The sequence below is a fragment of the Bufo bufo genome, chromosome 10 (assembly GCF_905171765.1).
Source record: "Bufo bufo chromosome 10, aBufBuf1.1, whole genome shotgun sequence".
NCBI classification, from domain to species: domain Eukaryota; kingdom Metazoa; phylum Chordata; class Amphibia; order Anura; family Bufonidae; genus Bufo; species Bufo bufo.
This window is the reverse complement of record NC_053398.1, coordinates 56921058-56939573: the sequence shown is the minus strand read 5'-3', so window position 1 is coordinate 56939573 and position 18516 is coordinate 56921058. Positions and strand designations below refer to the sequence as shown.

The 18516-nt window shown below is 45.5% G+C and overlaps 1 long non-coding RNA gene across 1 annotated transcript; it reads right to left on the bottom strand.

Moving 5' to 3' along the window:
- Positions 1 to 507: 507 nt before the first annotated feature.
- On the bottom strand, positions 508 to 18101 carry LOC120980179. The gene is made up of 3 exons (XR_005774481.1): positions 18091 to 18101; positions 10289 to 10294; positions 508 to 620 (listed from the first exon to the last, which is right to left on the bottom strand). It is a non-coding gene; the product is annotated as an uncharacterized LOC120980179 (long non-coding RNA).
- Between the last annotated feature and the right edge of the window lie 415 nt (positions 18102 to 18516).

Below are 18516 nucleotides of genomic sequence, written 5' to 3'. Positions count from 1 at the left end.
CTTAAAATTTTTAGGAAAATTTCCAAAACCCAAGGACCAGTTCAATTATAAAGTCACTTTGTGAGGCTTATATATTAGAAACCACCCATAAATCACCCCATTTTAGAAACTACACCCCTCAAGCTATTCAAAACTAATTTTGCAAACTTTGTTAAACCTTTAGGTGTCCCACGAGAATTAAAGGAAAATGGGAATGAAATTTGAAAATTTCATTTTCTTTTTCCAGATTTTAAATTTGAAACAATTTTTTTCTGCAACACATCAAGGTTTTACAGCCAAACAAAACTCAAAATCTATTACCCTGAATCTGGAGTCTACAGAAACACCCCATATGTGCTCAAAAACTGATGTATGGCCGCACAGAAGGCTTCAGAGTGGAAAAAGCACCATATGGCTTTTGGAGAGCGGATTTAGCTGGAATGGTAATTGGGAGCTATGTCGCATATGAAGACACCCTGAGGTGGCCCTACAGTGGAAACCCCAAAAAAGTGACCCCATTTTGGAAACAAATAAATAGAAAATCCACAGCACTCCTCAGTTCTGGTGAAAAAGCCGGTTACTTTAGTGGTAACAGCAGCATACAGAAAGCAACGTTTCAACCATCTCTGGTCTTTCTCAAGCTATGAAATCATATAGTGGAATGTGCCTTTAAATAGTGGCTCAGTGGGTGTGTCTCTTAGTGATTAAAGTTCTACATCTGAAGTGACTAAGTGTAGTTGATTACATCGTTTATCCATTGATTATACTTAAAATAGAATAATACTTACTGGTGGGGGAGGGTCCATGTGAAAACCAGCGCTGTGTCCAGAGGTGAGTTTGCGCCAAAATCTGGCGTACTCTGAGTCCATATGCGCCTGCGCCGAGTCCCCACACCCACAAGGGGAGGGATTCTAAGGCGGCCAATAGAAAAATCGGGCGCCTGTGACGTCCGTTGTTGCCGGGGGCAGATCCTGGTAAAGGGAACGTCCTCTGCCCGCAGCACCAATCAGAGCACAGGCGTCGATGACGTCTATTGTTGCTAAGGAGTAGGGGCGATCCCCAGAAGAGTGAGAATCGCATCCCCTCCACAGCAACTAAATATGCCATATGTACCAGCGCTGGTTTTCACATGGACCCTCCCCCACCAGTAAGTATTCTTCTATTTTAAGTATAATCAATGGATAAACAATGTAATCTACTACACTTAGTGATTAAAGTTCTACATCTGAAGTGACTAAGAGACACACCCACTGAGCCACTATTTAAAGGCACATTCCACTATATGATTTCATAGCTTGAGAAAGACCAGAGATGGTTGAAACGTTGCTTTCTGTATGCTGCTGTTACCAATAAAGTAACCGGCTTTTTCACCAGAACTGAGGAGTGCTGTGGATTTTCTATTTATTTGTAACCTTATGGGACCCCCAGCCAGGATCCCCATCCACAGGCACCATCTAATCTATTTTTCTACTGGCAACTGTCCCCAGATTGGGACCTGCAGTGCTGCTTAACCCAGTTTTTTTGCCCATTTTGGAAACTACACCCCTCAAGGAATCTTTTACGGTGTGTAGTGAGCACTTTGACCTCAAAGGTGTTTCCTAGAATTAGGAAACACTTGGCAGTAAAAATGAAAAATTGAATTTTTTTCACAAAAAAAGTTGCTTTACATCCACATTTTTCACTTTCCCAAAGGGTAACAGGACAAAATGCACCCCACATTTTGTTCCCAATTTCCCCCTAGATATGGCAACAACCCATATGTGCTCAAAAAATGATGTACGGGTGCACAGCAGGGCTCTAGAATCAAACAGCAAAATATGGATTTTGCTGACCTGAATTGGCAGACATGGATTTTAGGTGCCATGTCGCCAGGGCTTTTTTTCTGGCGGAACGCACCGGAACGGCGTTCTGCCACCTTTTGACATCGCAGCCTGCTATGCTCCAGCATGGCAGGCTGCGATGTATCAGCGGGGAGGGACTGGGAGGAGGAGCTCGGGGCCAGTGCGTTCACTGTGCTCCGGCCCCGCAGCTCCAGTACAGTTATAAAATGTGTAATTCAATTAATAATGATTCATGCTGCCCCCTCTGTAGTATAACATTCAATATATCCTACTCACAGGGCTACTGTTAAATAGTAATGCAGGCCGGCCGGGCAGACGAGCGGCAGAGTGACTGACTGACATCACGTGCCTGCCCGGCCTACTTTATGAATGAAGCAGGCGCGCAGGCACGTGATGTCAGTCAGTCACTCTGCCGCTCGTCTGCCCGGCCGGCCTGCATTACTATTTAACAGAAGCCCTGTGAGTAGGATATATTGAATGTTATACTACAGAGGGGGCAGCATGAATCATTATTAATTGAATTACACATTTTATAACTGTACTAGAGCGGCAATGGGGTGTCTGTGGATGACACTGTTAAGGCAGGGGGGGGTCTGTAGATGGCACTGTTATGGGGTGGGGGGGTCTGTGGATGGCACTGTTAAGGGGGACGTCTGTGGATGTCACTGTTATGGGGTGGGGGGGGTCTGTGGATGGCACTGTTATGGGGGGGGGGGCTGTGGATGGCACTGTTAAGGGGGAGGTCTGTGGATGTCACTGTTATGGGGTGGGGGGGTCTGTGGATGGCACTGTTATGGGGTGGGGGGGTCTGTGGATGGCACTGTTATGGGGTGGGGGGGGTCTGTGGATGGCACTGTTATAGGATGGGGGATCTGTGGATGCCATCCACAGATCCCCCATAACAGTGTCATCCACAGATCCTCCACCCCATAACAGTGCCATCCCCAGATCCCCCATTAACAGTGCCATCCCCATCTGGGGGGTTTCTTTGCTGGGCTGGACTTTTATAGCCCCCCCAAATTTTACTTGCATCCCTGTTCTCTAAAGGGGTGGTTTTAGGGGGCGGTCCTAGGGGTGGGTAGGGGCGTGGCCAGGGGAGGGGGGGTGAGTTCCACCACCTTTTCTCTGAGAAAAAAAGCCCTGCATGTCGCATTTAAAAAATTCCTGAGGTCCCCTAGAAGTGACCTCATTTTGGAAAGAGCTCCCCCGTACGAACATTTGAAGTGATGGAAAGGGTACTTTTCAGCAAACAGGTGTTTTACAGAAGGCAGAAACACTTGTTAAAGGATTTCAAAGCACACATTAGTGAAAATGAAAAATGACTTCCCGAAGTACTGGGACCCTCCCCGGCCTTGCTTTGTAAAAATTAGGGCCTTGTTAATCACCTCTTGGAACTGAAGGAAAGTTCCTGTGTGGCCTGCAGATTGAAATATCACGTACGCATTGCACATTGCCATCTGTACAATGTGTACGGGCAGCTTTTTGTACCACACTTTCGTTTTTTGTGTGGCATTGTAGGGCTTCAGAAGTTGATCTGAAAGATCAAACATTCCCCCCTTCCCCCATGTGCCTGTTGTGGTACCTCATACAGCAGCAGGGGAGCTGGTGTTAGTGTGAATGGTGGTCAGTACAAGGATGTCCCTCTTGTCCTTGTACTTAATCACCAGCATGTTCTCATGGAGGAGAGCCTTATGTTCACCCATTCTCAGTGGTTACCCTACCGGGGATCTAGGGAGGCCTCTCTGATTTTTATGCACAGTATCGCCAGTCACAGTACATCTGGCAGTTAGGGTCAGGGACATGAATAGGGGTATGCTGGTATAATAGTTATCCACATAGAGGTGGTAACCCTTATCCAGCAGTGGGTGCTGTAAGTCCCACACTATCTTCCCACTATCTCCTAGGATGGGGGGCATTCTCGGGGTTCTATTCGGGAATCTTTCCCTTCATAAATGCGAAACTTGTGGGTGTACCCGGAGCTACTCTCACAAAGTTTGTATATCTTTATGCTATACCTTGCCCGTTTGCTAGGCAGGTACTGGCGGAATCTAATCCTCCCTTTGAAAAGTAATAGGGACTCATCTACACTGACATTTTTATCTGCGTTGTACACCTCAGCAAACCTGGTGTTAAAGACGTTAAAATGTTGGGTCGTTTTGGGGTGGGCACCGTGCATTGTCGTTGTAGTGTATGAATTTCCGAATTAAAATAGTTTTCGGGTCATGGTCTTACTGTAAATTGGAGTCTGGTAGAAAATGGCAGAACTCCAATATTGTCTAACGTTTGGCTTCTTTACTACGCCCATATGCAGCACGAGTCCCCAAAACTTCATCATCTCTGCTGCACTTACTGGGGTCCAACCTAGGGGGTCTAGCGTATGGCGATTTAGGGTTCTGATTAGGGCTGCACGATATTGGAATTTTGTTCGATTGCGATTAGGGCCCTAAAAATTGCGATAACGATATGCAATGCAAATTTTAAGGGAATGGTGCTAGAGGTCTATTTGCTTGGATTTTCCCGTATGAGCCGCTGACGCCGCCACAGGAGCCCCTGCCGTGACCTGTCACCCACGTACCGTATTTTTTTTGCTTTATAAGACGCACCTGATTATAAGGCGCACCTAGGTTTTTGAGGAGGAAAATAAGAAAAAAAATATTTTGAGCCAGAAGGTGTGCTTTTGGTGGATTTTGAACTAATAGTGGTCTGGGTATGACATTGTTATGGGGATCTGTGGTTGGAACTGTTATGAGGAATTCTTTGGATGGCACTGTTATGGGGGACCTATGGATGACGCACTGTTATGGGGGATCTGTGGATGACGCACTGTTATGGGGAATCTGTGGATGACACTGTTATGGGGGATCTGTGGATGACACTGTTTTGGGGGATCTGTGGATGACACTGTTATGGGGGATCTGTGGATGACACTGTTATGGGGGATCTGTGGATGACACTGTGATGGGGGATCTGTGGATGACACTGTGATGGGGGATCTGTGGATGACACTGTTATGATGGATCTGTGGATGACACTGTTATGGGGATCAGCGGTTAGCACTGTTATGGGGATCTGTGGATGACACTGTTATGGGGATCAGCGGTTAGCACTTTATGGGGATCTGTGGTTGGCACTGTTATGGGGATCTGGGGTTGGCACTGTTATGGGGATCTGTGGATGGCACTGTTATGGGGATCTGTGGCACTGTTATGAGGGATTCTTTGGATGGCACTGTTATGGGGGACCTATGGATGACGCACTGTTATGGGGGATCTGTGGATGGCACTGTTATGGGGGATCTGTGGATGGCACTGTTATGGGGGACCTGTGGATGGCACTGTTATGGGGGATCTGTGGATGGCACTGTTATGGGGGATCTGTGGATGGCACTGTTATGGGGGACCTGTGGATGGCACTGTTATAAGGGATTCTTTGGCACTGTTATGGGGGACCTATGGATGATGCAGGAGCGCGACTGACTGAAGTCATGCGCCAGCCGGCCCGCTCGCAGCAATGCATTCATAGTGAGTACAGAGGCTGGTGATTTTATCAATAGGAGTTTATCAATAGGAGAGCGATTGTTTCAGCAGTAAAGAAAGACTTTGCATACAAAGACAGTTATGTGCGCGGGGCCTGCCGCGACTTGCCTCCAGCCCCTCCCCCTCCCCGCACTGTAACTGATGTATCGCCGGCCGCACTATGTGCAGCATAGCGGCTGGCGATACATCAGTGTCAGCCACGTAAAAAGTCAACCATCGCTTTATGAGACGCACAGTGTTTCTTATAAAGCGAAAAATAATCGCAGCATTTTTGGGTCGGCCAAATCGCCATATCGCAATCGGCGATTATGGGGATCTATGGCACTGTTATGAGGGATTCTTTGGATGGCACTGTGGCGATTTGGCAATATGGCGATTTGGCCGACCCAAAAATGCTGCGATTATTTTTCGCTTTATAAGAAACACTGTGCGTCTCATAAAGCGATGGTTGACTTTTTACGTGGCTGACACTGATGTATCGCCAGCCGCTATGCTGCACATAGTGCGGCCTGCGATACATCAGTTACAGTGCGGGGAGGGGGGAGGGGCTGGAGGCAAGTCGCGGCAGGCCCCGCGCACATAACTGTCTTTGTACTCACTATGATTGCTTTGGTGATATATATCGTGCAGGCCTAGTTTTGATCAATGAATTGTTGGGCATATAAATATTTTGAACCAAAAGGTGTGCTTTTGGTGGGTTTTAAACTAATGGTGGTCTGTGGATGACACTATTATGGGGGATCTGTGGATGACACTATTATGGGGGATCTGTGGATGACACACTGTTATGGGGTTCTGTGGATGGCGCACTGTTATGGGGGACCTGTGGGTGACACTGTTATGGGGGATCTGTGGGTGACACTGTTATGGGGGATCTGTGGGTGACACTGTTATGGGGGATCTGTGGGTGACATTGTTATGGGGGATCTGTGGGTGACACTGTTATGGGGGATCTGTGGGTGACACTGTTATGGGGGATCTGTGGGTGACACTGTTATGGGGGATCTGTGGGTGACACTGTTATAGGGATCTGTGGATGACACTGTTATGGGCGGGGGGGATCTGGGGATGACACATATATAGCATCTTATGCTATGTGTCATCCACAGATTCACTCCATAACAGTGTCCCTGTAGTGTGAATGACCCCCAATACAGGGGGTGGGGGTCGCATCTGCTTTTATAATGACAGCGGGGCCCGTGCAGTGACTGTATTCTACTACACGGGCCCCGCTCACTGTATATAATCGTATCTGTAATTGTTAATTGTTATGTATATAATCGGGTAATCAGCGCCTGTATACTTACAAGCGCTCGGTAGCAGAGAGGAGGGAGGAGGCAGGCCGGGAGGGTGGGCGCTGGCAGCGTGAGTCACTACGTCATGCGCCCACGCCGGCTGTTTCATTCATAAAGTGGGCGGCGCAGGCGCGTGACGTAGTGACTTACGCTGCCTGCGCCCGTCCTCCCGGCCTGCCTCCTCTCTGCTACCGAGCGCTTGTAAGTATACAGGCGCTGATTACCCGATTATATACATAACAATTACATATACGATTATATACAGTGAGCGGGGCCCGTGTAGTAGAACATAGATACTGCACGGGCCCTGCTGTCATTATAAAAGCAGATGCCGGCCCCCAGCCCCTCCTCCCTCTCAGCTGATACACCCGGCGGCGCGGCGTATAGGGCGAAAAGGAAAAAGTGCGTCTTGTAATAAATTTGAAAAAAAATTTAGAAGAATTTAAAAAAAAAAAAGTCTTTTCTGCAAAAAAAATTATTTTCTCTACTGATCAGTGCCCACTGGTTGCAAAATGCACGTACGCAGATGGTGCGTTCGTGCAAAATTCTAAACTGACACTAACTGAAATGTGTATATATATATAATTAACTTCCACTAACTGCAGGTCCTTTTTCACACAAAACAAAATGTAAAAAATAAAATAAAAAAATGTGCAAATGTAAATGAGCACACTAATGATCGGTGCTCTGCAGCACGTACACAGATCGTACATGCGTGCAAAAACTGTATAAAAAGTCACTACAGTGCTCTGCAAAATGCACGCACACAGATGGTGCGTTCGTGCAAAATTATAACCTGGCACTAACTGAAATTTATATATATATATATATATATATATATATATATATATATATATACACAGTTGCTTTTGGAGATACTTTTATAACCCTTTCCAGCTTTACGCAAGTCAACAATTGTTAATCGTAGGTCTTCTGAGAGTTCTTTTGTGCGAGGCATCATTCACATCAGGCAATGCTTCTTGTGAAAAGCAAACCCAGAACTGGTGTGTGTTTTTTATAGGGCAGGGCAGCTGTAACCAACACATCCAATCTCATCTCATTGATTGGACTCCAGTTGGCTGACACCTCACTCCAATTACCTCTTGGAGATGTCATTAGTCTAGGGGTTCACATACTTTTTCCACCTGCACTGTGAATGTTTACATGGTGTGTTCAATAAAAACATGGTAACATTTAAATATTTGTGTGTTATTAGTTTAACCACCTCCGGACCGCTGTACGCACAGACGCGTCCTGGAGGTGGTTGATTCATTCCGAGTGGACGCATATACGCGTCATCTCGCGAGACGCGAGATTTCCTGTGAACGCGCGCACACAGGCGCGCGCGCTCACAGGAACGGAAGGTAAGAGAGTTGATCTCCAGCCTGCCAGCGGCGATCGTTCGCTGGCAGGCTGGAGATGTGTTTTTTTTAACCCCTAACAGGTATATTAGACGCTGTTTTGATAACAGCGTCTAATATACCTGCTACCTGGTCCTCTGGTGGTCCCATTTGTTTGGATCGACCACCAGAGGACACAGGTAGCTCAGTAAAGTCCCACCAAGCACCACTACACTACACTACACCCCCCCCCGTCACTTATTAACCCCTTATTAGCCCCTGATCACCCCTAATCACCCCTGATCACCCCATATAGACTCCCTGATCACCCCCCTGTCATTGATTACCCCCCTGTCATTGATCAACCCCCTGTAAAGCTCCATTCAGATGTCCGCATGATTTTTACGGATCCACTGATAGATGGATCGGATCCGCAAAACGCATCCGGACGTCTGAATGAAGCCTTACAGGGGCATGATCAATGACTGTGGTTATCACCCCATATAGACTCCCTGATCACCCCCCTGTCATTGATCACCCCCCTGTCATTGATTACCCCCCTGTAAAGCTCCATTCAGACGTCCGCATGATTTTTACGGATCCACTGATAGATGGATCGGATCCGCAAAACGCATCCGGACGTCTGAATGAAGCCTTACAGGGGCATGATCAATGACTGTGGTGATCACCCCATATAGACTCCCTGATCACCCCCCTGTAAAGCTCCATTCAGATGTCCGCATGATTTTTACGGATCCACTGATAGATGGATCGGATCCGCAAAACGCATCCGGACGTCTGAATGAAGCCTTACAGGGGCATGATCAATGACTGTGGTTATCACCCCATATAGACTCCCTGATCACCCCCCTGTAAAGCTCCATTCAGATGTCCGCATGATTTTTACGGATCCACTGATAGATGGATCGGATCCGCAAAACGCATCCGGACGTCTGAATGAAGCCTTACAGGGGCATGATCAATGACTGTGGTTATCACCCCATATAGACTCCCTGATCACCCCCCTGTCATTGATCACCCCCCTGTCATTGATTACCCCCCTGTAAAGCTCCATTCAGACGTCCGCATGATTTTTACGGATCCACTGATAGATGGATCGGATCCGCAAAACGCATCCGGACGTCTGAATGAAGCCTTACAGGGGCATGATCAATGACTGTGGTTATCACCCCATATAGACTCCCTGATCACCCCCCTGTCATTGATCACCCCCCTGTCATTGATTACCCCCCTGTAAAGCTCCATTCAGACGTCCGCATGATTTTTACGGATCCACTGATAGATGGATCGGATCCGCAAAACGCATCCGGACGTCTGAATGAAGCCTTACAGGGGCATGATCAATGACTGTGGTGATCACCCCATATAGACTCCCTGATCACCCCCCTGTCATTGATTACCCCCCTGTCATTGATCACCCCCCCTGTCATTGATCACCCCCCCTGTCATTGATCACCCCCCCTGTCATTGATCACCCCTCTGTAAGGCTCCATTCAGACATTTTTTTGGCCCAAGTTAGCGGAATTATTATTTTTTTTTCTTACAAAGTCTCATATTCCACTAACTTGTGACAAAAAATTAAATCTCACATGAACTCACCATACCCCTCACGGAATCCAAATGCGTAAAATTTTTTAGACATTTATATTCCAGACTTCTTCTCACGCTTTAGGGCCCCTAGAATGCCAGGGCAGTATAAATACCCCACATGTGACCCCATTTCGGAAAGAAGACACCCCCAGGTATTCCGTGAGGGGCATATTGAGTCCATGAAAGATTGAAATTTTTGTCCCAAGTTAGCGGAACGGGAGACTTTGTGAGAAAAAAATAAAAAATATCAATTTCCGCTAACTTGTGCCAAAAAAAAAAAATTTCTATGAACTCGCCATGCCCCTCATTGAATACCTTGGGGTGTCTTCTTTCCAAAATGGGGTCACATGTGGGGTATTTATACTGCCCTGGCATTCTAGGGGCCCCAAAGCGTGAGAAGAAGTCTGGTATCCAAATGTCTAAAAATGCCCTCCTAAATGGAATTTGGGCCCATTTGCGCATCTAGGCTGCAAAAAAGTGTCACACATCTGGTATCTCCGTACTCAGGAGAAGGTGGGGAATGTGTTTTGGGGTGTCATTTTACATATACCCATGCTGGGTGAGATAAATATCTTGGTCAAATGCCAACTTTGTATAAAAAAATGGGAAAAGTTGTCTTTTGCCAAGATATTTCTCTCACCCAGCATGGGTATATGTAAAAAGACACCCCAAAACACATTCCCCACCTTCTCCTGAGTACGGAGATACCAGATGTGTGACACTTTTTTGCAGCCTAGGTGGGCAAAGGGGCCCATATTCCAAAGAGCACCTTTCGGATTTCACTGGTCATTTACCTACTTACCACACATTAGGGCCCCTGGAAAATGCCAGGGCAGTATAACTACCCCACAAGTGACCCCATTTTGGAAAGAAGACACCCCAAGGTATTCCGTGAGGGGCATGGCGAGTTCCTAGAATTTTTTATTTTTTGTCACAAGTTAGTGGAAAATGATGATTTTTTTTTTTTTTTTTTTTTTTTCATACAAAGTCTCATATTCCACTAACTTGTGACAAAAAATAAAAACTTCCATGAACTCACTATGCCCATCAGCGAATACCTTGGGGTCTATTCTTTCCAAAATGGGGTCACTTGTGGGGTAGGTATAATGCCCTGGTATTTTAGGGGCCCAAATGTGTGGTAAGGAGTTTGAAATCAAATTCTGTAAAAAATGACGAGTGAAATCCGAAAGGTGCTCTTTGGAATATGGGCCCCTTTGCCCACCTAGGCTGCAAAAAAGTGTCACACATCTGGTATCTCCGTACTCAGGAGAAGGTGGGGAATGTGTTTTGGGGTGTCATTTTACATATACCCATGCTGGGTGAGATAAATATCTTGGTCAAATGCCAACTTTGTATAAAAAAATGGGAAAAGTTGTCTTTTGCCAAGATATTTCTCTCACCCAGCATGGGTATATGTAAAAAGACACCCCAAAACACATTCCCCAACTTCTCCCGAGTACGGAGATACCAGATGTGTGACACTTTTTTGCAGCCTAGGTGGGCAAAGGGGCCCATATTCCAAAGAGCACCTTTCGGATTTCACTGGTCATTTACCTACTTACCACACATTAGGGCCCCTGGAAAATGCCAGGGCAGTATAACTACCCCACAAGTGACCCCATTTTGGAAAGAAGACACCCCAAGGTATTCCGTGAGGGGCATGGCGAGTTCCTAGAATTTTTTATTTTTTGTCACAAGTTAGTGGAAAATGATGATTTTTTTTTTTGATTTTTTTTTCATACAAAGTCTCATATTCCACTAACTTGTGACAAAAAATAAAAACTTCCATGAACTCACTATGCCCATCAGCGAATACCTTGGGGTCTCTTCTTTCCAAAATGGGGTCACTTGTGGGGTAGTTATACTGCCCTGGCATTCTAGGAGCCCAAATGTGTGGTAAGGAGTTTGAAATCAAATTCTGTAAAAAATGACGAGTGAAATCCGAAAGGTGCTCTTTGGAATATGGGCCCCTTTGCCCACCTAGGCTGCAAAAAAGTGTCACACATCTGGTATCTCCGTACTCGGGAGAAGTTGGGGAATGTGTTTTGGGGTGTCTTTTTACATATACCCATGCTGGGTGAGAGAAATATCTTGGCAAAAGACAACTTTTCCCATTTTTTTTATACAAAGTTGGCATTTGACCAAGATATTTATCTCACCCAGCATGGGTATATGTAAAATGACACCCCAAAACACATTCCCCAACTTCTACTGAATACGGAGATACCAGATGTGTGACACTTTTTTGCAGCCTAGGTGGGCAAAGGGGCCCACATTCCAAAGAGCACCTTTCGGATTTCACTCGTCATTTTTTACAGAATTTGATTTCAAACTCCTTACCACACATTTGGGCCCCTAGAATGCCAGGGCAGTATAACTACCCCACAAGTGACCCCATTTTGGAAAGAAGAGACCCCAAGGTATTTCGTGATGGGCATAGTGAGTTCATGGAAGTTTTTATTTTTTGTCACAAGTTAGTGGAATATGAGACTTTGTAAGAAAAAAAAATCAAAAAAAAAAATCATCATTTTCCGCTAACTTGTGACAAAAAATAAAAAGTTCTATGAACTCACTATGCCCATCAGCGAATACCTTAGGGTGTGTACTTTCCGAAATGGGGTCATTTGTGGGGTGTTTGTACTGTCTGGGCATTGTAGAACCTCAGGAAACATGACAGGTGCTCAGAAAGTCAGAGCTGCTTCAAAAAGCGGAAATTCACATTTTTGTACCATAGTTTGTAAACGCTATAACTTTTACCCAAAGCATTTTTTTTTTACCCAAACATTTTTTTTTTATCAAAGACATGTAGAACAATAAATTTAGAGCTAAATTTATATATGGATGTCGTTTTTTTTGCAAAATTTTACAACTGAAAGTGAAAAATGTCATTTTTTTGCAAAAAAATCGTTAAATTTCGATTAATAACAAAAAAAGTAAAAATGTCAGCAGCAATGAAATACCACCAAATGAAAGCTCTATTAGTGAGAAGAAAAGGAGGTAAAATTCATTTGGGTGGTAAGTTGCATGACCGAGCAATAAACGGTGAAAGTAGTGTAGGTCAGAAGTGTAAAAAGTGGCCTGGTCTTTCAGGGTGTTTAAGCACTGGGGGCTGAGGTGGTTAAGCAGACTGTGATTGTCTATTGTTGTGACTTAGATGAAGATCAGATCACATTTTATGACCAATTTGTGCAGAAATCCATATCATTCCAAAGGGTTCACATACTTTTTCTTGCAACTGTATATACTGAACAAAAATATGAATGCAACACTTTCAGTTTCGCTCCCATTTTGAATGAACTGAACTCAAAGATCTGAAACATTTTCTACATACACAAAAGACCCATTACTCTCAAATATTGTTCACAAATCTGTCTAAATCTGTGTTAGTGAGCACTTCTCCTTTGCCGAGATAATCCATCCCACCTCACAGGTGTGGCATATTAAGGTGCTGATTAGACAGCATGAATATTGCACAGGTGTGCCTTAGACTGCCCACAATAAAAGACCACTCTGAAATGTGCAGTTTGATCACACAGCACACTGCCACAGATGTCGCAACATTTGAGGGAGCGTGCAATTGGCATGCTGACTGAAGGAATGTCTACCAGAGCTGTTGGCCGTGCAGTGAATGTTCATTTCTCTACCATAAGCCGTCTCCAAAGGCGTTTCAGAGAATTTGGCAGTACATCCAACCGGCCTCACAACCGCAGACCACGTGTAGCCACACCAACCCAGGACCTCCACATCCAGCATTTTCACCTCCATGATCGTCTGAGACCAGCCACTCGGACAGCTGCAGCATAACCAAAGAATTTTTGCACAAACTGTCAGAAACCATCTCAGAGAAGCTCATCTGCATGCTCGTCATCCTCATGGGGGTCTTCATCTGACTGCAGTTTGTTGTCACAACCGACTTAAGTGGGCAAATGCTAACATTCGATGGCATCTGGCACGGTGGAGAGGCGTTCTGTTCACGCGTTCATGAGTCCCGGTATTCGCTGTTCATGGCAGATGGCAGACAGCGTAAGTGGCGTTGTGTAGGTGAGCGGTTTGCTGATGTCAACGTTGTGGATCGAGTGGCCCATGGTGGCGGTGGGGTTATGGTATGGGCAGGCGTATGTTATGGACAACGAACACAGGTGCATTTTATTGATGGCATTTTGAATGCACAGAGATACCGTGACGAGATCCTGAGGCCCATTGTTGTGCCATTCATCCACGACCATCACCTCATGTTGCAGCATGATAATACACAGCCCCATATTGCAAGGATCTGTACACAATTCCTGGAAGCTGAAAACATCCCAGTTCTTGCACGGCCAGCATACTCACCGGACATGTCACCCATTGCGCATGTTTGGGATGCTCTGGATCGGCGTATACTACAGCAGCGAGTTCCAGTTCCTGCCAATATTCTGCAACTTCGCACAGCTATTGAAGAGGAGTGGACCAACATTCCACAGGCCACAATCAACAACCTGATCAACTCTATGCGATGGAGATGTGTTGTACTGCGTGAGGCAAATGGTGGCCACACCAGATACTGACTGGTTAAAAAGTGAACACTGGATAAAAATTAACCTATATCAATATATATATATATATATATATATAAAAATACAAAACTATATATTTATATAAAGCCCTAACTAGAATTTCTTCTTTTTGAACAAAAAAGAAAGGGAAAATTGGCAAAAGAAATCAAGAAATAAAGATGTGAAAAAAAGCGCAAAGAATAGTGCCCAGGTGCTGATCAGGCAGGTATGCACTGATCAGCACTTGGCGGTCACAGCTCTCACTCAGAAAAAGTGGTACAGAGCTGGAAAATTGTAAAAAAAATAATATATAAATGACCCAAAAAAGCACACGGACTAAATGGCGTCCGTAAAAAAAAAAGGATGGGGTGGACGGGAAGGGACGGAGGGTGGTTTTAGGAAAAAAATAAATATCAGAGCAGCAATTCCAGATATTCTTCTTTTCACAGGAAAAGTTGAAAGTGGTGGTGCACCACAAGTCCCAGCAAGCCAACAAGCTGCACAGAACCATGCATGCAGTTACCAGCTAGAATGGCTGCATGTAGGGAGGTTCCTGTGCAGCTATAGCGCTGCCATTGGCTGGAGCAGCACTATAAACAGTGGTGTCCCCTGCCTCACCTTGGAGGAGACAGGTGCTGACCGATTCATTGGGAATTGTTATTACATGGGGAATACATGTAGCTATTAAAACAGTCATGTCAGGAGTGGTGAAAGGTCCTCTAAGTCAGTGATCCCCAACCTTTTTTGCACCAAGGACCGGTTTCATGCAAGACAATTTTCCCAGGGAAGGGGGCGGGGCTTAGGGGGTGGGCGAGGCTGACTGATTCACGCGCATAACAAAACAAGGTGCATATTAAACTATATAAACTGGCACTGGTCTCTGCTGCATTGGTCTCTGCTGCACTGTACCGTATTTTTCGCCCTATAAGATGCACCTAGTTTTAGAGGAGAACAATAAGAAAAAAATATTTTTCATTACACATCAGGTCAGACCAGCAATCAGACCCCCAATGTTAATCAGACCTCAGATCAGACCCCCAATGGCTCAGATCAATACCCAAACCTTTAGCCATCTATCAGCCCCCAATGTCAGCCATAAACCCCCCCCAATGTCAGCCATAAACCCCCCCCAATGTCACCCATAAGCCCCCCAATGTCACCCATAAGCCCCCCAATAGCCCCTCATGTCAGCCATAAGCCCCCCATTAGCCCCTCATGTCAGCCATAAGCCCCCCATTAGCCCCTCATGTCAGCCATAAGCCCCCTATTAGCCACTCATGTCAGCCATAAGCCCCCATTAGCCCCTCATGTCAGCCATAAGCCCCCATTAGCCCCTCATATCAGCCATAAGCCCCCATTAGCCCTTCATGTCAGCCATTAGCCCCTCATGTCAGCCATAAGCCCCCCATTAGCCCCTCATGTCAGCCATAAGCCCCCCATTAGCCCCTCATGTCAGCCATAAGCCCCCCATTAGCCCCTCATGTCAGCCATGATTAGCCCCTCATGTCAGCCGTTAGCCCCTCATGTCAGCCATAAGCCCCCCATTAGCCCCTTTATGTCACCCCAATGTCCCTCATGTCTGCCCCATGTCCCCCAGGTCAGCCATCAGCCCCCAGTGAAAATAAAATAAAAAAAAACACTTACCTCTCCTGCTCCTGGTCACCATCGCAATCCTCTTCATTCTGCTGTCGGCTGGCTGTGTATAGCGGCGCACAGCGTGAGGTCACAGAGAGACCTCACGCTGTGCGCAGCCATGCACAGCCGATAGCCGAGCCGAGGACCAGGAAGCGGTGAGTACAGATCCTTCACCGCTCCCTGGTCCTTCTGTACTAATGAAGCGCTTCCATAATGGAAGCGCTTCATTAGTACAGAGTTAAAGACGGCCCTGATCGCCGCGGCCCGGCTAACAATCCTCCACGGCCCGGTCCTGGGCCGCGGCCCAGCGGTTGGGGACCTTTGCTCTAAGTCACGTCCAGTTGTGACGCACATGTACGGCAAGGGTCCTTAAGGGGTTAAATGAGGCAAAATCCATGTGCAGATTGATGCAAATGCTGTAAGTAAGGTTGGTTTATTGAGTGATACAACCTATTCGTCCCTTGAACACTTTGTCCTCTATTCCTTCCGTAGGAGGGGACTCGTCTTTTATGTCTATAATTCGCTTAATACTCCTCTTGTTGAGAGTAAATTACCATTTATGCTACCATGGGAGGAGGATATCCACCAGAAAATGCCTGAATCTAGGCGGCACTCCTGTTGTGAAACTATTAGGCCCCTTTCACATGAATGAGTTTTCCGCGCGGGTGCAATGTGTGATGTGAACGCATTGCACCCGCACGGAATCCGGACCTATTCATTTCAATGGGTCTGTGTACATGAGCGTTGGTTTTCACGCATCAATTGTGCGTTGCGTGAAAATCGCAGCATGTTCTATATTCTGCGGTTTTTACACAACGCTGGTCCCATAGTGTGAAAATCGCATCCGCAAACAAGTGCGGATGCGATGCGTTTTTCACTGATGGTTGCTAAGAGATGTTGTTTGTAAACATTCAGTTTTTTATCACGCGCGTGCGAAATGCATTAAATCGCATTGCACCCACGCGATAAAAACTGAACATGATCGCAGACAAAACTGAATGAACTTGCTTGCGAAATCGCGCATTTTCCACTGAATGCATCCGGACCTAATCCACTCACGCTCGTCTGCAAGGGGCCTTAGTTGGCAGGTGAGCCTTGTTGAAACCGCTGTTAAAATGCTTTATAGGGCCTATTACGTCCCTGAATGCCTTCATCGTATATACCCACCAGTCTCCCCGCTGTGTTTTAGGGGTTTGCCCGGTGGTGAGTGACTTTTGGTCCTCCATTTCTTCTATTCTCACTGAGGTATTGGGTATCACTTTTTACAAACTTCCCACTGTTTGCCTCCTGGGTGATAGACCCATGGGGATGATGTTAGCTTCCTTTAAACTGGCTCAGTTTCTCCTTGCTGCATGAATTCATGTAGCAGCCAGTTGGAAAACTTTGGGTCTCTCTATAGCTGCTGTCAAAGCAAGGATGGATAGAATGCCCATTTGAAAATGCTTCATATTAAACCTTTTTTGAAACATGTACAAATGCTAATCTGTGACAGAAATCCTAAGGTTAGTTTTGGATTTCTATTGCAGAATCTGCACTCGATTTTACTAACAGAATAAAGCACCTTGTGAACATGCCCTAAGTCCTCTTTTCAAATAGAAATGTAAAAAATCTGGATACAAATAGGAAAGCTTATTCCCTCTCTGGCCATGAGAACAGTCCAGCTTTTTTATTTGGATATGGGGTACCAGCGCTGTCCTTTGAAAGTCAGGACGGTTGGCAGATTAGAGTGCCTTAAAGGGGTTGTCCAGGATTAATTATTTTTTAGATAACACCAGCAGCCTGCCTCCTGAAACAGAAAATTAATACCTGCTGACCGCCGCTCCTGTCCTCCGCTTTGCCTCCTCTATGTCCGGTCCTACATGTGGCACTGTATGGGCATGGACGACTGGCTTCATAGTCACAAGCGGCACATCACCACTAAAGCCAGTTATTGGCTGCAGCCAGCATGTGACCATGCTCATGCAGCCCCAGGTGTGGGACCGAAACATGGACACAGCAGAAGACTGGAGCGACGGGCAGCAAGTAAGTATGAATCTTCTGCTTCAGGAGGCATGCCCGATGAAAAGTAATTTTTCCCAGAAAACATCTTTAAAGCCTCAAACGAATTTAATTAACTAATGTATAATATAACAACTGTAAAGTCCTAGGGGGTTGCATCTAGCACTTACTTTTCACATTAGATACCAGGCAGACGCCATACAGGTTTGCCATAGTTAGATGCAACCGCATAGCAAATATAACATCACTTATACAACACACATTTTTTAAAGCTTTCATTTTTGCAGTTTTAGCAAATACAGAGTTAAACATAAGAGAACAATAGAAAACAATTTCATTCATACAGTACCATAATAACAGATCCGTGATACAAGAAGTAACAAAACAAAGGTCAATGAAAAAACAGTCCCTTCCACAATGATGACCCACATCCATTCAAACAAGGATTCCAGTTGGCACAACCCACTCAAATAACATTCACACTGCAAAATTATTAGAAAAAGTACACATGAAAATCTATAATGTACACCAATCAATTTTATTGAATGCAAAGGACTATAAAAACAAACTATAAAGAGTTAAAAACACTAACATTTACATACTATTGGAGGTGCCAAAAATGTAGATGGACAAAAATCCCTCTATTGCCACAGAACACACCCCTAACAAGGGTTATGCAATAACAGAATGAAGATATCCTCAAATAATATAATCATGGTGAATAGCAATGCAAATATCAGATAATT